This window comes from Catharus ustulatus, chromosome 10 (genome assembly GCF_009819885.2).
Source record: "Catharus ustulatus isolate bCatUst1 chromosome 10, bCatUst1.pri.v2, whole genome shotgun sequence".
NCBI classification, from domain to species: domain Eukaryota; kingdom Metazoa; phylum Chordata; class Aves; order Passeriformes; family Turdidae; genus Catharus; species Catharus ustulatus.
Genome location: NC_046230.1, coordinates 13,118,696 through 13,143,205, shown reverse-complemented (window position 1 = coordinate 13,143,205; position 24,510 = coordinate 13,118,696). Strand labels below are relative to the sequence as shown.

The 24,510-nt window shown below is 40.2% G+C and overlaps 1 long non-coding RNA gene across 1 annotated transcript in view; it reads right to left on the bottom strand.

Annotated features, from left to right (window-relative positions):
* Window positions 1-24,510, bottom strand: part of LOC117001066 — a 64,880-nt gene that overhangs the window by 5,733 nt on the left and 34,637 nt on the right. The window lies entirely within an intron of this gene.

Sequence of the window (24,510 nt, the reverse complement as noted above, 5' to 3'; positions counted from 1 at the left end):
TGCTCATTTTTCAGCTTGCATATTTAGCCAAATTGCCAGGTGCTGGGAGAAGGCTCCACTCTAGAACTCCTTTTGCCTAGAATACAGAAAGGGAAATTCCTGCCTCTAAGATGCTGACCCTGGTGTTTGTAAGGCCATTTATTTTCCTCCATTGACTGGCTTTTAATTCTATACTCTCATAGAATTTTGCTTTTACTGATACAATAAAATTAACCACTGTGAGTGTAGAGGTGGTCTTAGGCAATTCTCCTTAGTTTACAACTGGCTCTGTCTAAAATCATAATTTAAAGAATACAGTTAACTCAGAAAATAAGTCTCCAAATCTTGACTGAAAACATGTGGCCCCAAAATGTAGATGAATAATGAACAAACATCTGCATTATCATACTGTTTACCAAATGCTGAAATCAAAGCTCAGTCTATGCACTATTTCCTCTTTCTGTAGCCAAAAGTCTGCTTGGTTATTACACAATATAGCAAAAACCTGATAGCATATTATTTTAGTAACACTGAGTGTTCTCATTCAGCTAATGATCATTTACATCATTTCTGACCAGAAAAAAAAAAACTCTAAGGTGACTAGGAGGATCTGTCTTTTAGTTTCAGACTCATCAATACCTATAGCTTCTGCACCTGTGTGCCTTTTTTTCATGTGAGGTAAACTGCCATGATGTTGCACCATGTTCCACAGTGGCTCTGAAACACCCTGGCTGATCCTTTGCTTGTAAACACCAAGACAGAACCTGCACACTTAGAAACAAGCACAGGATTGCATGGAGCTACAGCACATGTGAGAGTGGTTTGACCTTTTAAAAGTATTGTTTTCCCGGTTCTATTAAAAAACAGAGATAGAGACTCTGGGAGGTTATGACCAATTTTATTCTCATAAGTAAATGTGAAATCCTGACGACTTTGAAGCATTCTGTAATTCAAACAAAGTTTTATTATTTCCTGAAATGCAACAACCATCAGAGCATCATCTAGGTAGATTAACACTTTGTTGCCTTGCTTCTTAGAGCACTATCAACCTGATCTACCAGCACAATACACATTCCTAATGCTCCCTGTTCAGTTGAAGTTGGGAATTTCCCCTAATTTTGGCAAATGATATGCTGAGAGAAACGTTACTTAACTCACCACACAGCCATAAATCTGCTTTGTAAATCTTGCACTTTTTGGAAGGCTTATTGCTAAAACTTTTGCTTCAGAAGCACATTTAGGGGGTTTAGATTTAATAAGGTTAAAAACCATCTGAGCATTTTGAGACTACAAAGAAATAATATATCTGTAGTGTCCCTTGCGATAGATTAGAGACAGGACTTGGTTGCGGTAATGAATATAAATGGGATTCTTTATTAAAGCCACTGGACAGAAGCAGGACTGTAGCTCTGCTCTCCAGCTCCCAGGCTAACTGCACACAACCTATGCTTTCTAATAGCACCATGCAAGTCTATCCTAAATCCTGGCCTAGATTCAGCACTTTTGGAAGGGATTGCCAAATTCCATGAAACCTAGCTGCTTAAATTGTTCAGCAGTGGATGCAACTTCCAAAGCATGCCTTGCCAAGGCTTGCACAATCCCTACATTTGCATACACGTGAATTAAACAATGAAAAGGCTGGAAATTCTGCAAATGGGAGTAGAAATCTTCTCCATGCAAAATTATTTTTCTTTTTTTTTCCCTGCAAGTTTAGGATAAAAATGGGTCTGGGACTTGAAAGCCTAGATATTTAATTTCTTTAATGCCATTTTAACTACAAAACTAACTTGAACAATAAATGTATATATACAGTGGAGAGAGGCAGCTACCTCTCCATATGTCATAGCCAACATTATAGGCTTACTCCAGGTGTTGGGGATTTTTTCATGGACGCTGGACAGGGAAGTTAATGAGTGTTTCTGGCCTTTGTACTGAATCCAGAGCATGCTCAAGGCATAGACAAAGTAGGTAATGGTTATCCTCTGCTCTGCTTTGGACAGAGGAAAAAGGAACTGGATCCTTGACCCTGAAAAGCCCATTCTGTGGATGCAGCCCCGTGCTCGTCCTCTTCCCGCCAGGCCAAGGGAAGCTGAAGACTTGCAGGTCACTGGCTGGCAGAGAGAGAGCAGCAATGTCCCCTCCATCCTGCAGTCTGGCTGCCCTCATCCTGCCAGCCCAAGGTGCACAGAGGCGTGCAGGGGCTGCAGTGCAGAGCTGGGATAGCCCCACCATGGAGGGAATGCAGTGAGGGAGGATGTTGGTTAGGCTGTTTGGTCTCTCCTTCCTCCTCAAGCCTCGCTGGCTCCTCTGACCTCCCTGTTCCCACTCTGCAGTCCCAAAGCTGCCTTGGCTCTGCCCTTTGCCTGTGCTGCCCACCCGCCCCAGCCCAGTGCCACCCTCATGCTCTGGGTGGCAGACACAGCCCCTGACCCCTTCCCTTCAGGGGCTGGGTTGCTCTTCATTAAACCTGCAAGTGGGACTCTCCTTTGAAGCAGGGCTATCATGCTATTTTCAGACCACACTCACCATTAGGGATGCTTTTATCCAAGGAGCAGAAAATACATTGCCTTTTCCTAATATTTTGAGGAGTGAAGGAGTGTGTTTTCTCTGTGCTCAGACAAGCTGTCTGGATTCCAGCCTGAGGAGTATCTGCCAGAAACTCCAAGATCCCTGCATGGAAAATAGACTGCTAGAATCAAACACATTCAGTTCAGCTTCAAAAACTTCTCCAAAAAGGGTTGTGGCAGACATTCAGGCTGCGGCACAATTTCTGTCCAAGGGGTTGTGGCCTGCCTTGTGCCTGCACAACCACACACCTTCCTGGGACAAACCCCCAGAACCTTCCCCAGCAAGGGACTCGATGGGTGGAGAGGCTGTAGGGATGTTTGAGGGGTTTAATATCACAAAACAGGGACATGACTTTCTTATTTAACTGCCAGGGAGATGAAGACAATGGGCTTTGGAGGAAGGCATGTGGTGGAAGACATTCAAAGGCCTTTTACTTGTACAGTGCTGACTGTTGGTAGTAGGGTTATCCTACAAAAAGAAAAAAAATGAAAACAAAAGCGAAACAAGCAATCAAATCCCGAGACTCCCAAGTTAGAGAATACACATAAAAATGTTGCTGTGGGGCTTCTGACATATTCCCATCACCTCCTCCCTCTTTCTCTCTCTCCTCTCCAATACCAGTGCTCTAGTGCTACACCAAGCAGGGGATTGGGATAAGCAGGAGGGTGCAGTATAGGTGTGGGATCTCAGGATATCAAGAGGTGAAAAGGTGACACTACCTTCTGATTTGAAGAGCCAACTTGAGGAAAGCCTATGATCACATCAGTGGGCCACATGTACCAAGTGAGTGTTGCACATGTCAGTATATTAAACATATGTGGTTCTTATTTCCTATGTTAAAGGAATACAGCTTGCAAGCATCGGGGGGTGTTGTTATTTCAAATGAAAGGTAAATGTGGATTAAGGGTATTTCAAGATTCCCATGGTCTGATGACAATGAATACCTGCAAAATCCAACTTTGTTTTTAAAGCTTTCCCAACATTTAAAATGTCTGCCTCACAAATTGGTGTGGGACCTGGTTTCATTTTAAAGGCTCATGGAAACAACCAGAGCAGCAGGAACAATAACAGCACCCTTTCAGAAAAATACAGGAAATCTTTTCAGCCAGATGCACTGCAGCACTGGGGCCACCATGAAAGTCTTGCAGTTAAAGAAACCTCACAACATCTTCTAGGCAAAAAGGGGATCATCACGTCTCCTAACACTTCATCTTGCATTAGAAATAATTCTTGCTCAAGGAAGCAAAAAAGAGCCAATAAAATGTTCCAACTTCATTCCTTTATTGACTTTTTGTTGCCTTATGTTATTAATAAGAATTTACAACCTAATTTACAGTGTAAGGTTTTAGCATGGACTATGCTTGTATGCAATTTGAATTTTAAAAAACTTAGGGACATCACGAATCTGGCAAAATCTTTTAAGAATTAATAGAGTTTTGTCTGGGACCAGATTTTGTAAAAAAAGGTCTCTAAACTCAACCTTTATATTTTTGTGTGAGAGGAAGAAGGATCTCCTGGGCATCTTATGACTGGGGGTTTGGGATATGAAAATGAGGGATTTGCATGTTGCAAACACTGCTCATGGCAGGGTGCAGGTAAAGAGCAAGGGGCCAGCCACTTTGAAACAGAATTCCTGATTTGCAGGCCCCATGAATGCACTTTTAAATGCCAATTTGATAGGTGGGAAGGCCTTAGGGAGGCTTGGGAGGATGAAAATCAGAGAATAGTAACATTATCACTGTCTTACTTATGTGACAGGGAGATGAAGACAATGATCTTTGAAGCAGTGAATGTGGTGGGAGACATTCAGAAGTCTCTTCTACTTGTACACTGTTGACTGTTGGTAAGGTTATTCAGGAAAAAACAAACAAACAAACAACAATCAAAAAACACAACCCAGCAGCCAAAACCTGAGGCTCCTAAATTAGAGAATACCCATTAAAATGCTGGCCAGAGGCTTCTGATTTGTATATTCCCATCTCCCTCTCCCTCACTCTTTCCTCTCCAATACTAGTGCTGTATTGAGTTGGAAACGTATAAATGTTACATGTAAGATGCAGCCTTACTGTTGCATCTTTATTCAACATCAACTTCCAGATGGGAACTATTTTTCATGGTTCATAAAGCCAAATCCAGCTGCTACATTTGGACCTACATAAGGAATCCACATTTTATTGCCTTAGCAGTGCATATAAAACAATTGCTGTTGTTTCTTTAGTACTGGTGCACCTCACATTTCTCAATATATTTTAGATATTTAAATTTTTAAAACTGTATTTTATAGTTCCTCATTTATCTGTGCACCGTAACAAGATCCTGCCTTTACAACATTTTCTAGATATCTAACATAACTGAAAGAAAAATGACCATGGACAAATGGTATTCAATATAGCAGCCATATATTCAGTTACTTACTAAGAGTGTTCAGACAATTTCCTATGTAAACCACAATGATATTAAATACTTCTGGAATCTCAGCTTTATTAAGAGACAGGAAGTGCAAACTCAGGAGTCTTTCCCCTCCCCCTCGGCTAATCTGACTCTTTGATAGTCATGTGTTAGGAATAACCATCGAGTTGCTCCTAACAAAAAATATTCCCACAGCTAAGAGAGAGTTAACCCTTGCGAAACCTTAAAAGAGAGAGTGGAGTCCATGTGTTCACAGAGAGAGAGAGAGAAAAAAAATCCCCATTAGGAGGAAGTTTATGCCAGCAGCAGGTCTACACAGCCCTCACCGCCAGCTCTTCCACGCAGGCATAATTCATTTGCATTTTAGATGGTATTGTCAGAGCAGCTACAGCACATGCACTGCGGAGAGAACTGGCAGAACGAGCTGTCTTTGTGCTTCCCTCCATCCCTCCCTCCATCCCTCCATCCCTCCATTCCTCCCTCCCTCCCTCCCTCCATCCATCCCTCCATCCATCCTGCCCTCCATCCCTCCATCCTTCCCTTCCTCCATCCCTCCCTCCATCCCTCCATCCCTCCCTCCCTTCCTCCCTCCATCCCTCCCTCCATCCCTCCATCCCTCCATCCCTCCATCCCTCCATCCCTCCCTCCCTCCATCCCTCCCTCCATCCCTCCTTTCCTCCCTCCCTCCCTCCCTCCATCCCTCCATCCCTCCATCCCTCCATCCCTCCTTTCCTCCCTCCCTCCCTCCCTCCATCCCTCCATCCCTCCTCCCTCCCCGGCTCCGCTCGCAGCGCTCGGGCAGCAGCGCTGGGCTCTCCGCTCTCTCCCCGAGCAGATGTCAGCCGGCTTGCTGGAGAGCAAACAAACCCCCACAAAAAGCGCCGAGGTGGGACACAGAGAGTTAATGCAGGGCTATGACAGAGAAGCAAGTTTGCTGTGAATTGGGAAGCACAAACTATAGTAATCCCCACCCTGCTGAGTGGCTTCCCCAGAGGTCTGATACAGTGCCAAAGCCTCTTACGCATACTGAGACAAAGCTTATTTCAAGCCGAATTCAGCTCCTGAAGCCACCATACTGCTTCCTGACAGCCTCCAATTGCACTGCCTCTGTATTTGTGTTTCCTGCTGTTTATATTTACTTGTTCCCAGAGCCACAACAGCTACAAAAACAAATAGTTGCTATTCGCAGGGCTCTGTATCAACACAGGTAAAGTGCTTCGCTTCCCTTTTAGTTTTACAAAGATTGTGCAAATAGGCTTTTAATACCTCAGAGAGATTAATTTGGTAATTATAAACCAGTTTAGGAACACATGCCAAACAATTGGTCATATAATCAGCATCCTTGTTTCAGAGTATTAGCACGGCTGAGGCAAAAGGTTTTTAAACCATAAGGGCTACACAAACACTCCCTTGATTATATTGCTATTATTTCCCCATTCCACTGAGACACAAGCTTGAAATATCACTTTTTTGTTTGTCAAGTCCCTGTGGATGCTCTCCGGATCTGTGCTCCTGTCTCTTTGGCCCCTGTACAGCTATTGTGACGGAGTCTGATTTGGGTAATGGAGATCTTGTTTGATATATTTATTTAAAGAATCGGCTTAAGGAAGCCTGAGAGCCATCAATTCTCTTAATTAACTGCAGAGAAATGATTAATGCTATAAATATGGAATTGATCAGGAAAAAATTATAGTACATAGGATTTAATACGAGTTGTTCCACCAGTATTTAAGACATTAAATATGATAAATCTGGTTCTGGGTAAAGTGTTCATAACTACCCAAGTTATTTATGCACCTCAGAAAATTCCCACCACAAACCACCAGGGCTGTTAGGCTTCTAACTGGAGGGCAGCAGTGCTTTTCAGGTAGAAAAAGTTGCTTTTTCAAAATAAAAAACTCCTCGAAGAAAAGGTCCATTTCATCTGTACTTCCTAAACCAAGCCAAGCAGAAAAGTTTCAAAGTATTTTATTCTGGCCTTATCTAAAAAGAACATTTTCATTTCAAAACAGTTAATTTTTAAATTAATTTTGTTTCAAGTACATCGATGTTGTCCTAAATAATGCACAAGTTTCATTTATCAGGCAATTTTAAAACATACAAATTATTTTGTTAGAGGCTGGAAGATGGGCCTCCAAGCCTTTCCTTTCAGAAGCACCCACACCAAATGTTTCCTCCTGGTGAAAAAGAAGCAAAGAAAAGCAAAACATCAGGCAGGGGGGCAGTTCAATCTGGTGCCATCCCACCAGTGCTCCTCTCTTGAAAACTGAACTGCAGACCAGAAAAGCCCCTGAACCTTAGGTCTGCAGCCACTATTGCCTTAGCGCCTCCTAAAACAAGTTTGCTTTTTATTTCATGTCTGTCAATCAAAACCCAGCACAGGGGTAAGCACAGAGAACCTAACCTGCACATCCAGCTTTTGTGATTCCCACCTGTCACCTAAAACCGCGTCTGAAGAGCTCTGGGGTGTGCAGCCCTCCCTGACACTGCAGTCGCTTTGGCGTTGAGCAGAACCACTGTGCACTGTGCATTCCCTGTGCTGGCTGCTGGGGCTGAGAGGGACAGGGAGGGTCAGTGGAGGGAGGGGTGACCCACTGTGCCAGCCTTAAGGATTGCTGCTGGAAGTTGTTGGAGATGTCCCCCCACCTTTCAGTGTCTTTCTCACCACGAAAAGAATTTAAAGCTGAGCCAACAAGTTCAGTGACATGGTAACGTCAGTGACATTTATAGACATCTAGAAGACAGTACTTTTAGACCTCAAGTGTGCAGCATCAGAGACAGTAGTTTTCTGATTTTTTTTTTTTTTTTCTTTTTATAATAGCTAGTCTCACAATTCTTCCTGTCCCCACTTCCCCCAGTCCCTGGAGAATGAGAGTTATGGAAATAACAACTCCTGAGACCATTTCCCAAGAACTCTGTGCCTTGGTCCACAAGAAATGCAATGCCAGATCCACCCACATCCGACAAGCAAGACATCCTGGAGCAGTTTTAGGAGGAGATGTAAGAGAGATAGAAATGTCACTGTATTCATGTACAGAGCATGGATCCACACATGGAAGGCTAAGCTCCCTCCCCAGGGAAGCTGTGTGAACTTTGCCCAGTCTTTTCCCTGCTTTTGCTTTCCCCTCAGGATTAGTTACCACCCATCATGGGGTGGGAAGATCTGTCAGAGGTCATTCTCCCCCTGGACAGCAGCATGGAGTTCTGTGGCTCTCAGAGCCTGGCCATGACCCACTCACCCACCACTGCACCCTCAGCAGGGACAGGGGGGCCACCAGGAAAGACTCAGCTGCCTTGGGAATGGATCCACAAAGGACTGAGTCTCTGCCTCTGCCCAGGGCTGCCACCCACCTACAGCACAAGTAGGAGGGACCACAGTGGTGACCAAAAGTCTCAGGGACACTGACAGCCCCCTTAAGTGGCATGAAGAAATAAGAAAATCTGAGGAATCATCTTGTGATAGATCCCCTGAGAGCTTGGGGGAGGTAAATGTGTTGGCTGGTGGCATGAGACACAGATGGGTTGGAAGAAGACTCAGGAGAGAGAAGTGACTGAGCACACAAGGGAAACCAGCAGCTCACCTGAGCTCCTAGCTGGGCCACTGGATGATAGTGAATAGAGGGTGTGTTACAGTGTGCCACAAGCCCGATATTGCAGAGGACAGTTGTACAGTTAAACACTCAAAATCCATCTAAACTGCACACTTAAATAGTCTGAATACAGGCACTTAAGAGAGCAAGCCCGTCTTCAGAAAACTACAGAACTAAGGCTCCCAGGGCTCTGACATCTCAGCAGCTAGCAGACTCCAAGCAGAAAGCCATCTGTCAGGGACTGCTCTCCATCCGTGCTTCCCTGTCTGTGTGACCCCACACGGCGGGAGAGGAGACACTCAGACAGGACGGGCAGTGGGGTGCCACAGAAACAGTGGCACAGCACATTCCACAGCCCCTGAAATCGAGGTGCTCAAGATTTCATTCTTCCGTTGGATCCTCGGGCTTTGTATAATTTCAGGGATGAGACCAATTTAATTTTTATAGAGATGTGTAATCCGCCATTTCAACACGCTAATTGAAATAGGCTGACATGCAGCTATGTGCCCTATGAGCCTTCCAAAGCACATATCTTGGCACTTCCCACCAGAGGCTGGATGACATGACTGGAAACCGTACCAGATCCTCTGTGTTTACAGGCCTCTGCTTCTACATTATTATTTTGATTGCTGGCTTTACCAACAAACATCCAAGAGACAGAATCCACTTGGAGAAAATAATAGAAAGCAGAGCTGAAACAGATTTTAAGAGGTCAAAAATCAACTGTACCTGTGCTATTTTTGACAGCTGTTTATTTAATCACTTTGTAAACTCCTTCAGCAGTGGAAATGCACGTTTTCCCAATGCCATCTGACCTGTTCTTTAATTATGACTTTTATAATGCCTAACCTAAATTTTTCATTGAGTAATCTAAGTTTATATTTTCTTATCAATTCAGGGGAAAAAATGTTTAATTAATTTCTTTCCTCTCTTCAGTGCCTTTTTTAGGTATTTGAAGAATTTTAAGATCCCTTCTGTATGCCATAAACAGCCCCCATCTTTTCAGTTTCTCTGGTTCTGGCCACTTGGCTCAGGATTCTCTCCTTTCCTTCATGTCCTTTTTGGAAAGTAATGCCCAAAGCTTGCTAATGCTGAGGAAGGTAGAATGTATACACCTTCTTCCAGGTTACAGTCATTAAAAAAATTCTCAGTACCGCATTTTTCTTTTTCACAACATTGCATCAGTGAAGACTTAAATGCAGGTTGAACCCCTCATAACTTCCCTATTATTTTCTTTAAAATCAAATATTTTAACCTCCATTCTGAAGCCAACTTTTCCACTGTATATACAGTAAGTACCTTTTATTTTCTCTCCGCAGTGAATAGCATTTTTTCTAATCACTTTTCCAATCTGGTTTCCAGTTCCACTCTCCAACATAGCTGCAGTTTTCCCAGGCTCACGTTCTTTGTGGTTGTAATGAGTACAATTGGTTCTTGTACCCAGGACACTACTGACACTAATCAGTGAGCACAGATCACAGCACAGGATCCTGCTTGGTACAGATTTCCATTTCAACAGTGTCTCATTGATAACTGATGTCCAAATATATTTTTCCAACTGGGAAAATACCCATCTTTTGGAAGGTTTCATCAAAACTATGTTTTCTTAGCTTTTTTTATGAATTTATCAAGAGTTATCAAGAGAGAGGTTAAACAGGGTTTGGGGTATTTGCAATTTTTTCCTATAAGATATTAAATAATTCTTGATGAGGCCTGTGTGCACAGTGAAAGAGCCTCAGAAGTCTTGCTTAAAGCCAAGCTCCCCAGTCATGTCACTATAGAGTGCTAAGAATATCCCCATGGCTCTAAGGGACATGTAAGTGTCACTGACTCATGAAAATTGACTCATACTCTGACCATGCATGGTTCCATCCCATCTTTTCTCTTACTATTACTCTTCAAACTCGAACTTTACTCTTAGACATGTGAACTTGTTCATAACTTTCAATATGTTTTACAGACACCTGATTAGAGCTTCACAACACAACTACTAAAAGCATGGATAGAGTCATAATCTTTCCTTAACATGAAGATGTACCTTTTTGAAAAGGAAACTACCTGCCCACCTATGTGGTTAACTATAAGAAAATAATCCCACTAGAAAAATTATAAATTATAGTTCTAAGAAAGCCAACTCTTGACAACTGATTTGGCCTACCTTTAAGGAGTAGAGTCACAGAGATATGAACTAAAATGTACACATTGGGAAATAAATTAGAGTTCAGTAATTAATGTGAATTGCAAAATCTTGTGTTACTCAATGACAACAATTACCATTTAAAATTTTTATTATTCACATTTAAAATACCAGCAATCTAACAGGCCTCTAAAACATCTATCTTGGCTTCTAGTTTAATTATCCTTCAGCTATACAGTCATTCATTTCACGAATTAAAAAAGAAGAGTTTACATATGGGGGAAAGTGCAGAAGCATGGTAGGAGAATTTCTTGGGGGCAACTTCAGGCAACCAATTTTAGTTCATTGCTTAAGCCGCCAACTTCACAAAATTTAGATATGGGAGCTCAGTTTTACCTATGGTGAACTTCTGATCCATGTTTGCTTAATTGCTGTAGGATAACTCTGGACTGCCACTGAGGTTGAGAGCCTAAAGTCACAGAAAGATGGAGACACAAAATGGAGACTAGAATTCACCTCAACTGTTTGCTGAGGACATCAACTATATGTCTTCCTGGTGCTTTTTCTTGGCATTTCAAGAGAAGAAAATATTCTAGCTCTTTAGAAAGAATGAATGACGCACTTTTTCCTGTTTTCCAGTCTTTTGTCTTTCCCTGTTGTTTTGATCCATCCTGCCAGAATGACCTCATCTGCCTTTCTGGTCAGAGGCACCACCATACCTTGTCTCAAGTTCTGCCAGATTTTCAGAATGACACACATTTGTCCCAAAACTTACCTGATAGTAAGTGGCATATTATTGGTTATATCTTGTCAGTTTGATATGTGCTAGTGTGTGAAAAAGGCGTTCTATGAATTCACTGAAAATGAGAGCAAACTAAACTATCTTTAAAAGATCCATTAATGGAAATAAATACATTGTTTTACCATAATTGTCCTTTAAACCTGCTTTCATCTCTTAATTCCACTTGAGTTCTTCAGTATACCTTCCATTCCTACACATCTCTCATGTGGTCAAGAAAGCCTTCTTTGCAAAGAGAAGTGCATGCCTGATACGTTCTTTCACACAACATATTAATATTGTTCTTCCAACAAACATATTAATTATCTTGAATTAAAAGGAAACACTCAGTAATAGTGTATACAGAGATGTGTCTGCAGCAATCCAAAGTGGCAGATGGATTTGGACCCTGAGAAGCAATTTCTCTATACATGCATGGTGCTGTGGGCCAGTGGAGCACCCAGGCTGCTGAAAACAGGAGGCACTGTGTGTGTGAGCTACACTTGTGTCTGGAGGAGCCACTTGCACAGAGGGGTGCATGTTGCTGGAGCCAGGACTCAGCAGCTGCCTCCCGTGCCTCCCATTGCAGAGGGCAGGACAGTGCAGGAAGGGGGAAAAATGACAAGAGACATTCAAATGAGAGGAATTAATAAATACCTGTCTATTAGCCATAGACAGTGTGTGATTCCTGAAATCAGTATTTCTTGCTTTCCTGAAAAAACTCAGAGCCCAATGAATGTGAAATATCAGTAAAATAAAGACTTCTGGGAGCTTGAATGGGTCACAATAGAGAACCATGACTGGAGCATGAAAGACATGATAGGGTCAAAGGCAGAGTGAGTGGTGCCAAAAATGTTTTTTATTTGCGGCAGTTTGTATTTTCAGATCTCGTTTCTCCTCTGTTTTGGTCGAGAGGGGCTCTGCACGAGGCGTGCAGCGAGGATGGAAGCACCTGCCTGCACGGGAGGGCCTGCGCCATGGCAGCAGACATCCAGAGGGAAAACAGATTTCCCTGCTCCCAGTCCAATTGTCCTGCAGCCTGTGGCATTAATAGCATAAACAAACGTCTACAATAGCCCTCACTCTTCTGCTCTGAAAGAAATAAGAAAAGACCTTTCTGAAGCTTCTAGGGAGAGAGACAAGGAGGGCAGAGCAGCTTCCCTCTCGCTCCTCTGACTGATGTCACCATTCCTGTGGCCAAAACATGTTTGTTGCTAAGCAACTATGTATATATTACACTCTTCTGCTTCCATTTGGGATTTAACATATGCATTTTCACTTTCATCTCTGATGCATACTTACATTTGTTTGCAGTGGGTGCCAGAGTGAATGGAAGCTGTCCAGTATGGGATATGCATAAGAACTGAAAGGCACACACGGTGATTTACCAATGTGCATCATTGTTTCGCAGCATAGTTCAATGGGAAACCCACTGAGTGCCATTCACCAGCAGTTGGGACAATTTTTTCATTCAGGATTGATGCTGGTTGCTGTGTAGCAGCCATTGGTTCAAGAAGTGCAGCAGTCTCAGATGTCATGAGGAAACAGTGTGGGGATAGTCTGACTGTTAATTATTGAAGATGGATTCTTTCTACAATGATAAAAGAGGTAGTTCTTCCACCTGAAGTTTTCTGTTTTATGCATAAATTCACTTTTTTCTGCACCTCTCCCAATTACTTGACAGGCAATTAAAAAAAAATAAATAAAAACAAAACACCTTTTTCTTTTGAATTGCATGCAGATGACCCAAATCAGTAGCACCCATCACTCACATTTTTTGATTAATCCAATCTAAAAAGAAATAAGTGGGTAAAGAGAAAAAGAAGGCAGGATGTGAGAGTTCATTTATATTACAAACATTCTGTAACAGAAGAAAAAAATCAGTTTTAACAAACTGTGTCTATTACTCTGTAATGAAATTATAGGAGAATGCTATTAGTCATGTCTGTACATTTATCCACATTGTGAGTTCAATAATTAAATTAGAAGATGTGACATGGAGTTTGCTAAACAAAAATCCATGCTATAACAAAAAGGGTTTGGTATTGTCTCTATTAATAAGCATTAAAGAACAAAACACTGGAGGAATTCTTGCAGTCTCAATCATTTGGGTTTTGTTATGCTTTTCAGTTTAGCTTAATTTCCCACTGGAAGTTTCTCTCTAAGTGTAGTCCTAGGATTATCATCACACAAGGGAAAGAAAAAATACTAAACTCAGTTTGTTACTGATTTTTCCTACTTCCTCCTCCTTGGAAGCCAGGACAGGAGAGGGAGCACAGAAAGGATTCGAGGCAGCCCTTACACCAGCCACAGCTGCTACAACTCCTTTGCTGAGGGAAGACTGGAGGTTTTTTTCTTTCCCCTGAAGCTCATGAAAAATGAACCTATAAAAAGGAATATTATATGAAAGAAACTTGCTTGCCTGCTCGTATGCATTGATTCTGGGCTGTGTCAGTTGGAAGAAAAACTTTGCTCTGGGTGTGCCCCAGCAGAACGCGTTAGGTAGGGCAGCTCTCTCCCAGGACCCGCTCTTCCACAGAAGAGAGGTAAAGCTCAGTGTTATTTCATGTGCTGGCCCCTTTTGCTCTGTGAATTTTCTGCACCCCAGGTCTGAGCAGAGCCTTCAGCTGGAGCACTGATGGCCAATCCAGTGCCTGTTACACTGCTGGACTGCACAAAACAGGCTGCACTGCAAGCAGGAATCTGACTCGGCAGTTAAAAAACAAATTATTTTTTAATAAAAGAGGCAATTTTAAAGTAACTAACTGTGCTACAGCCTCAAACTGCCTTGAGTTTGGAATCAGCTGCTGTTTGCAGCTGTTTGCCTTTCATGCAGGACAGTCTGCATTTAGCACTTCCCCCTGGCCTCAGGGCCACTCCGCAGCTCTGCAGGTACCAGAACTGGTGACACGGAGATCACCTTAAGGTGATGCTTGCCTGAGTTAAACTGCTCGAGAGCCACAGAGATGTCCCTGCTTGCCACTGTGCACAGACATTCTCCAAAATTTTAGATTCACAGAACAGCTGAAGGACTGGCAGCAGCTTCTACATTTAACTTTTAATCTCTGGACATTGTGCCATCCTTTAGAAAAGAGCTGCTTTCCTAATTCACACTCCTGGTGCATTTGAGCCTACCCATATTAAAAGAATGTAGCTTAGAGAATGGTTTACAATACTGTGTATATTTCTTCCAAGAGGATGACCAAGACTCCTTTTATATTCTTAAATTTACTTTAAAATTTAAAAAACAAAAAGTAGCTTCAGTCCATGTTACTTTTCAGCCAACTGAGAAGCATCTTAGCAATTTAAATTGGTATCCACAGTGGCATGACCAGGTCAAAAGAGCATCATTTTTGGTCACAGCTGAAGCTGGGGCTATTCCAGAGGCACATCCAAAAGCACCCTCCATGCTTACTGAACATACCCCTCTCTTCTCCAAATTAGCACATCTCCTACCAATAAAATAACAGCAATATTTGGAGCACCAGTAAAAGTATTATTTCTTCCACTTCAGAAGTCTTCCTGAAATGTTCAGCTGCCGAGGTGATTTTTCATTGTTTTCCCCCAGAGTCTACATTTGGGGAATATTATGAAAAGCTGCAGCTAACACAGATGCACACATTCCAGGGATTCATGTGAAGTCCTGCCACTGCAAGTCCAACTGAGGCGATGAACCTTTGTGGACCTTCCAGGAAGCTTGTGAATTTTGTTGCCAAGTTCAAACAGCTCTAAAATACATAAGGAAATGAGATCCCATGGTATTTATACAAATTCCCATGTCAGACATAAACGGCTACCTTTGTCTACTGTTCAACAAAAAAACAAACTTGCATGAATCTTTCCCAAATGTAGAAGCAGTGATACCATTGTAGTGCTAAATCTGGCAAAAAGCACATCAAGTGTGTGTGCAGAGACTGCTTTGGAGGTTTTGGAAGAGTAAAGGTGGTGTTGTGATACTGCATTTTTAAATGCATTTTATCTGCTGTTGCCTTCCTTTTAATGTATATTTATATGTTATTTATACACATATATTTATCCAAGAGCCAGTAACACAAATCAATAATTGCATAGCACTCTAATACTTGTAACTCAGCAGATACAAAGAATAGAATGCTTTTTTTGCTTCTCGTGTTGAACTTACTTTTTAAAAAATCTAACAATTCATCCTGCCTTTAGGAAAATATTCATGAAGCAAAACTGGCAATAGAAAAATAATTATTTGAAAAACATTATATGAGGTGAGTTGTTGCTTCCCTACTGGATGCCACTTTAAATTGAGCTAATTTGTTTTACCAGTAGCTTAAGAAAACCCCAGCACAGCAGCATGACAATTATATCCAGGTGCAAGGACTTAATTCAACAAATTCTAGGTGGATCCTTCCAGTCAGCTCAGTGGGCCCCATCCTCAGCTGTGGCTAAGAACAGATGCCCTTGGAAAAAAAAAAACACACACACACAAAAAAAAAGCAACCACAACTCTGCAATCACAATCCATTGAATCTTTGAACAGTGAAGCTGAAATGTGTCCAAAAAAAAAAAAAAAAAGAAGATAATTTATATTTCTATGTCCAGAGTATCAATTGAAGCATGATTGAGAAACAAGAACATCTGAAGACATAAATCTGAGAAAACAGATGTTTTTTGCACTATTGTTACATTTCAAATGTAAAAACAATAGCTCATCTACAAAATATTAGAGTGTGGTTCACAAGTTCTCTAGGATTTAGAAGAGGCACCTGAAAAATCAAAGTCAAATCTAGCATTACTGATTTGGGGAACACTTTAATAAAACAATCTAACAGCAGGGCTTGCTGTTTTAATTGGTCTATGTCTTGACATAATAAAAGTTAAAACATCTTCAAAGGCAAGAATCCAGGGAAGAACTCCACATAAATAAGCACCACATAGGTATAGATCATAATACAAAAAAATTAGATTTGTAGGGGGTCTTGATCCTTTAGGAGCCAATAACTGCACAAGTATAATAATTTTCAAGCTTCATTTTTGACAACCTACAGTAACACAGTAATGGTGTGTTCCTGGCTCAGGCAAAACATCCACTGAACTCAAACAGAAAGATACTTCTATAACACTTTGTTTACATATCATTTATTGCAATGGGTTAAGACCAGGAAACAATTTATATCTAAACCCACAGTGTCACATGCTTATTTAATTGCTGAAATACTCCCAGATGTGTGCATGTTTTACTGATTTGTGCACAATATACAGTTACAGTCAATTATTGTATTAGCAGGAACAACAACTAAAGTTCATAAACGCATTTGTATCAAAAAACACTGTATATGTGTATGCATGCCTAAATGGATAAAGATGGTATTTTTTGGGAACTTAGCCTTATTTTGTTACCATTTTGTTATTGTCATCATAATTCATGTATTCCAATTTTTAAATAATATTGCAAAACATATTTTTTCTCCTACAATTTTTACAATTAGGAGTTTGCAAAATGCATCCCAAAAATGCTGCATTTTGTGTTATTAAGAATTTCAACTTTAACTAACACTAATTAGAGGTATACCAGATGACTCTGATTAAACTAGTGGGTAGTGCTTATTCAGATTTAATGTGAGCAATCTGGACATTTTGAAAAACAGCCAAGCTGGGCTCAAATAAAAACCTGCCAAAAATCCAAACTCTGAATTCAGTCAGGCATGTAAGACTGGTTCCCATGAACATTAAAAATAAAATTAAAATCAGTTGGAAGTCTTGGTTTCCTTCAAACGAGAGAACAACCTCCCATACCCTGAAGAAATATTTCTGCCCTGTACATGCTGCCCTTTCAAAGCCACCTCTCAGCACCCCAAACAAGCCAGGGAAGAAGCAGCAAAGAGAGGTTATGGTTTTGTCGAGTGTATCAGCTCTGACATTGCTGGATGCTGGTTTCTGGGTGAGGGTGGAGGCACATAGGAAGAGGGCAGCTGCCAGTTGAAACACATTTTCCAAGACTGTCATCCAGAAATCGAGAGACATGCTTTTCACTAGCTTTTAATTTAAAACACACTCTACAGAGACATATCTTATTCATCTGAACCTTTGAACATCTGATGTAAGGTGAGATTTAGGAATCAAACGTAGAGGGGCTGAGTTTTCTGCTGGTGTAAGATGACATAACCACTTCAGATAATGGACTTGTGGCTGCTTATACGCACATTTGGATTTTATAGAGTCCCCCTCTCCCATATTGTTCACTTGCAGTGCATGTTTTCTATTTATGCTGGCATTAATTTGGAAAGAAAAATCAGAATCTAACCCATTGTGAGATAGTGTATCTTAACTAGTGCTCAAATGCATCAATTTGAATAAATTTAAGAACATAAAGGTCTCAGGTCAATATCCAATGGATATTAATCTCTTCTTTCACACATACCTCCAAAATTCACAGTTCCAAAGATGAGAACACTGAAGATTTAAGAAAAGGGTCACTTTTACACTGCCTATTTCTGTATGGTGCAAAGCACACAACTCCTCCAGGTGAGCTTATTTTCCAAAGCTCCATTTCTTTAACTCAAGATGCCTAAAGACAGGTAAGAACACTACAGATGTTAATCCAAACCACCCTGGGCATATTAAGTTTTGCTACAGTGAAAATGTGCTTTGCAAGGCCAAAGGGTCAAATATTTAAGATGTTTAAGATGTCTATTTCCTACTGGTGAACAACCTAATTATTGGATTTCAACAAGGCTTCTAAACTACACTGTTTGAAAAAGGATCATGCTCTCAATCCGTGTAGTTTCTAAAGAATTGCCACTGGATTTTTTAAACTCTATTTTTAAAACTGCTGCCTTAAACAAAAGGCAAGATCTTGCTTTAGTAAACATTGGGTTAAGAAACTTTGGGTGTATGTTTTATGTTTTCTTTGAATGGTAAGAACATATTACTCTATTGGAGACTCTCCACCTTTAAACCTTTCAATTCTGTATGCAAATGTCCGTTCAAAATTGAGCAGACACAGGCAGGAGATTTTTTTCATCTGCAGTATTTTTTAACAAGTGAGATTGCTGAAAAAGAAGTCAGGGGTTTAGATTTTCAAACTCAAGTTTATATGAAATAAAATTTAAGTTCTAATTCTGGCTTTAAAACTCATCTGTCAAGAAGGTTTAACAATAGACTATATCTCTAAAATAGTTTTCACCAAAAATACATATCAGTGTAGGATTAGCTTTTTTACTTATTACTGTATTAGTCTTTTGAGGAAATGTTTTAGAAATAAAAACTGAAAAAATAGTAAAATTAGCATATGATTAGAAAATAAGTTACTCTATATTTTTCTGATCAATTTCTAAAATAATTTTAGCAGTGCTTAATAGTGCAGTTTTGTTTTGCTTCCAACACTGTTCCTAGTATCTATTTTAGCCTATATTCCACAATGGATGATTACATCTATAATCATTATTGGTCACTGGTCATTAATTTATTTCAGAGTACATACCTCTGTGGGCAGTAATTACTGCATAGCCTTCAAAGAGATATCATTAACAAAATGAGAAGACCGAAAATATGTTAATTACTGTAAATGTTCTACTGGTTTCTCCCTGGAAAAAACACGCCTGGAGATTAAGATCATGTCTAATTTTTTTCCTAGACAATATCATGTAACTTATAAGAATGAAAAATAAAAACTGTTACAGCGCCAGGACTTCCAGCAATTTCAAGTTTCATTTTAAAATCTTGCAAGTACTTTCATGAATCAAAATGAAAACAAATTTCATTAACTTGCAGGTAAAAACCCTTCTATGTCCAAGTGTGGTAGAAGCAAGAATTTTTCAGTCACTGTATTTATGCACAGTCCACCACCATTGAATCCACTGTGACTAACTAGTTATCTCTAATTAGTGATGGTGGGTTGGATGCTGAATAAACCTCATATGCCTTTGCAAAAGGTTTGCTGTAGGTAGAGGTCCTTGTAGGCTCCATAAACCAATGGCTTTTACTGGTGAAAATGCTGCTCGCCCAAACTCAGTAAAAATATTTTCCAGACCAAATTTTCAGCAAGCACTAAGATTTGATGAGAACACCATTTGAATCTGCTGTGTGAAGTTTTGCTGTCCCATAGCTTGGAGTTCAGAGCTGGCAGTTTTCAAAAGGCTCAGAGCAGGTTGGGTGAAGGAAACCAACCAACCAATCAAACAAAAAAACCCAAACCTAGGCTCATTACATTTCTTGACTCATTTATTCTTAAAGGCAAGACCTTTTAGACATTTTTTACAAAAAGCTAAGGAACGTATTTTTCTTGTTTTCCTTTAAGATACCATGCTGGGTTTGCTTCAGTTTCTCCTGGAACATTGTATGAATAGCATATCAGAGAAACTTATTTAAATCTGAACCTTTCCCACATAAAACACATTTCCAAACAATCATCTAAACAGGTTTTGCTTGCAGAACCAATGCCACCAGTGTCCTACACATGATCTTATGTCATAGCTTGGTGTGTAGACTTGCATATTCATGATCTACCAGGCAAAAGAAAAATCTGCCTGTTGAAAGTGTGTGATTTGCAGGGTGAGAAAGTGCTGAGAGAAAACGACATTACCAGAGGTTAACCTCAGTCTGGTCGTTGCCTTGACCATAAACTCTTCAAGGTTCCCCAGGAAAATTTTTATTTTTAATTTTGTGCAGAGAATCGGACAGGGAGGTGATCTTTCACACATGATCAAGAGCACATCAGCAGAGACAGGAAGGCAGAGGGTGACTTTGGATCTAAAAGAATGCTCCAGCTAAAACTACAGAGTCATTCTAAATTTGTATTTCTTGGACTACAGAGAAACTGAATGTGCAAATGCCTGTGGAAAAGAAAGCAAACAGAAAGCCTCATGATTGCTTACATGGGTGTGCAGGATTCATCTGAACCAACATTTGCCAATGTGGTTTTTGAAGTATTTACCCAGCACTGTATGAGACACCAGAGTGAATAAACTAAAGTGAAACAATCATTTCCCATACAGCAAAAGTAAACACTCCATGGCTATCTGACTAGAAAATGTACTATGACATGGCACAGTGTTTTGTAGGCCATTGTGACTCCCTTAATGCCCTTAACAAATTCATAAATTGGCTATTTAACAGTAACTAAGATAGATCAAAAATTTAGCTTCCTACTCAAGAGTCCGACTTCCCTTCAAAACTGAGCAGATTAAGCACCATCCACTGGTGTCCTCTCTGACAGCTCCACACTTGAGTGGATCATATTGACTAAACATCACAGGCTAGACAAATTCCTAGCTTTTGAAATAACTTGAGCTCAGTTTTTAAGCTCTCTGACATAGCAGTCAAAACTCCACTAACATGATTTACAGTTAAATTAAACATAAAAACATCATCATTAAAATAACTGTGATAAGGTTAAGACCTAATGCCTAATATGCTTTCTAAAGGCAGCCAAATATATAAACACTTTGGTCTGAGGTGCCAGTCAGTACAGAAACATAACTACATACACTGTTATACAGCATGCATGAGTTGCAGGCTTTCAATATTTAATGAAATATTCTCAATCCTCAGCTTGATTCGCTTTTCGCCACATTCACAATTATTCATGCACTTTATCTGTTGAGGGTTTTTTTTAAATGTAAAGCTCCAGTAATTTCTGTTTCCCTTCTAGAAGTAAGATTAGAGAAGATCAGAACAAAGTCTTTTGATTTTTAGGGTACTGAATGGCCAATAAAATCAATCTATTTCAGTGAGAGCCCTAACACAACACTGTCTGTAAAAAAAAAGCTTAAGTACTTTTCAAGAAAAAATATAACAATTCCCTAACAAAATTTTTTCTTCCAAAGTTTAATCAAAATGTGAATAGGAAACATTAGATTCCTATAGATTCCTGCCTCACCACCTGGTATAACATTTCGGCCTAAGGCAGTATGAACTTGAAAAATTCAAATACAGTCTTAATAGTATGAAATCCTTTTAAAAATGGTTAGGTGGCTCTAAAGGGGTTTTATTCGCCTCTCAGGGAGGAAAAAAAAATCCTCAAACAAAAAGCAAGCACCTTAAATATATGCTTAGTAGCCCAAATTATCTCTTGACAAATATCTCAACAATACCTTGGTTTATGTTCTATGCATCTGGTGAAAACATGTCTTTTCTCCAGTTATACTTTGTCAAAAAGCCCAATCCTTTGTATATCATTATTAAGGAGGAATAACCAGATTTAGTAATAAATTGCTTCTTCCTTCCTTACCCCAGATCTCTCCCCATTTTGAATAGGTGAAGTGAAACATACTGAAATGCTCATGGATACTATCAGCTGGAAAAAGTTGTCAAAATAATAAAATACTCACTTCTTGCAAGCATTTTTCATCAAAGCATTTTGCAGGTGGTTTCATCATTCCCACTTCCTCTAATAGAGGAACCAAGATGCGGATATGATAAAGATGACAAGCTTACAGGTCTACATCAATGTACACTAGCTGAGAATCTCAAATACTCTTTAAATTTCCTAACTAAAAGCATAAGTAGGAATCATCAAATGAGAATGAGTGCTAAGACAATGTCCACGTATCCAGGATTTGAGCCAAGTATCACAAAGAATATGATTGAAGTCAGGGAAGCCTGTCCTGGGGAATGCAAAGACAGGAAGAGAGAACATCTTCCATGGCGCTCTTTTTATGAGTGATGAAGATGAGTCCTGGTTCTGATCTACCCTCAGCATGAGGAATACAGATGACAGCTTGCTACTACTCCCTCAAAAACAGTCAGATGTTTTCTGCCCTCTCCAATAGTGTCCAGCTTGTTGGAAGGACATTCTAAAATCTCTGTTTTCTAGCAGATGACATTTTGAGGTCCCTTCAGATTTCCAAAGCCAAGCATCAAACCTTTCAGCAGCAGTTATCATCACAGTAGCTCTTAAGGCCCCACACAATGAGACACTACTTTAGTGTGCTGCATTTTTTACTCGTCTGTGCTTTGGAACACTAGGAAAATACCTGAAAAATTATCCTAATTCTGTTTCCTTCCTGGTGAAATCAAGAGGTGTTACATCATCTTTCACTATTTCTTAGTATATAAATTCCCTTTCAAGTTCCTTCAATGGCTTCCCCTTCACCTTTTGTATCGTATTCTAGTATTTCATCTTAACTTCAAGGCACCACACTCTACCAGTCCTTCCTGTGTGTCAGCTCTCCTTTCCTCATAGTAAACCTCCTGCTGGCTCTGCTCTTCTCACACCACTCTGCCTAATGCTTCTTCATAACCTTCTCTCATGGTTTTTCTTAAATGCTGCTACTTTTACACAGAAAATCCATCCCAGCTCCTGAGCACCAACTCCTCTTTTCCACTGAATTATTTCAGTACAGTACTTCTTTTCAAAACATATAAAAAGGTTTAAATGTATATTGCAGAAAGATATTTAGGTGTTTTGTCTGTTTATGAAACTGGGTTTGATATACAGTTAAGGACACTCATGGAAACTACAGAACTCACAAAATATGCTGAAAATGAATGAGAATTAATATCAAGATAATACTTCAAGGAAAATAACCCAATAGCTGAGGGTGCAGCATTACTAATATGCAGATTAAGGTAAAATAATATTTTTTGGGGAAAACAGTGCTTACTCTATGTCTAAAAAAGCATTGGTTTTGAGGTATCAACATCACTCAGAGAAAAAGTCTTGGGGTCATGGTAGTACCATGAAAATATCACTCAGGTGCTTGGTAACACTAAAGTCATTCACACATAAGGAACAGAAAACAAAAATAAAGTCATCTATTCTTTCATTGTACAAATCCATGTTCCTACATTTTGTAAACTGTGGTTAATTATAAGACCTCCACCTGGAAAAATGTCTTAGAACAGGAAAATATGCACAGAAGAGCAATAAAGGTGAACGGTTTCTATACAAGGGATGACTCAGTCAACTACGGCTTTTCATCCTGGAAAAGAGATGGCTTAGGGGAAAAATTATGAAGGTCCACAAAAACCATGAGATAGAGATGAATTGCTCTTTCCTTTCTTCAGTACAGGACATGGTGGCCAAAGGAAGCCAGCTGATCCCAATTCAAAACAAACAAGCAGTTCTTCATTCATATGTAGCAAAATTATGTAAATCCTTGCCAAATGATGTGGCAGAAACAAAACTTTCCTGGGTTCAAGGGCAGGCTTAATAAGTACTTGAAAAGAGAGCTGGAGAGCGTTAGTAAACAGACAAACCACAGTGGTCTTAAAGTCCCTGAGCCAGAACAGTTAGAAGCCAGAAAAATACTCAGTGGACAGATTTTACACATTTGCCTTGAGCATGCTGTATAATCTTCCCTTGACAACGAATTTTGGCCACTATTACAAAACAGTAATGTTAGACAAGCCCTCATCTGAGCTACTGCAGTTGCTCTTAGGAAATTACTTCTGAACATTATAAAAAAAATACTCAGGACACCCCTTCATGCTTCTGAGCAATGCTATGAGTTGAAAAAGCATTAGCACAAAGGGAGAGAGGAGAGAGGGTAATGTTTTTAATAGCAGGAAGCAAACTGAATATAAGTCGGTTTAGAGATAATCTCACATGTACAAGACTGCTTATCTAAACCATTCCTGTATGTTAGATCCAATTTGGGTTTTACACAGTTTAAGGCTGACTGGCGCTCTCTCAATTTTATAATATGTTATTCCTGGGATCATTCAGACGTACACTGAATGTAGGTGAACAATCCCTTGGCTTTGAGGGAAAGCTGAAGAGCTGTGAGGGAGGTTCTGAGCCTCTGCTTATCCTGTGTGCTCAAGCATTCCTGGGACACTGCAGCGGAATAAGGTGCTCTCAGTGACCTTTTGGAAATCTTGGCCAATAAGAAAAACCTAGGCTGCCATCAACAGCCACATCACTTCTCAGTGTTCTGTTTGCCACTTAAGTGAACAAGTACCATCTCCTTTCTTGTTGCACACAACAGCAGAGCACCCTATCAAAGATTAATAAAGAATAATCCAGCAAAAATTATAGCCAGAGGATCTGGAACAGATTTCATGGGCTGATGAGACTTTGGCTAACATACAGCACTCACAACACTTGGAACATCTCCTGTGTCAATGATTAACAC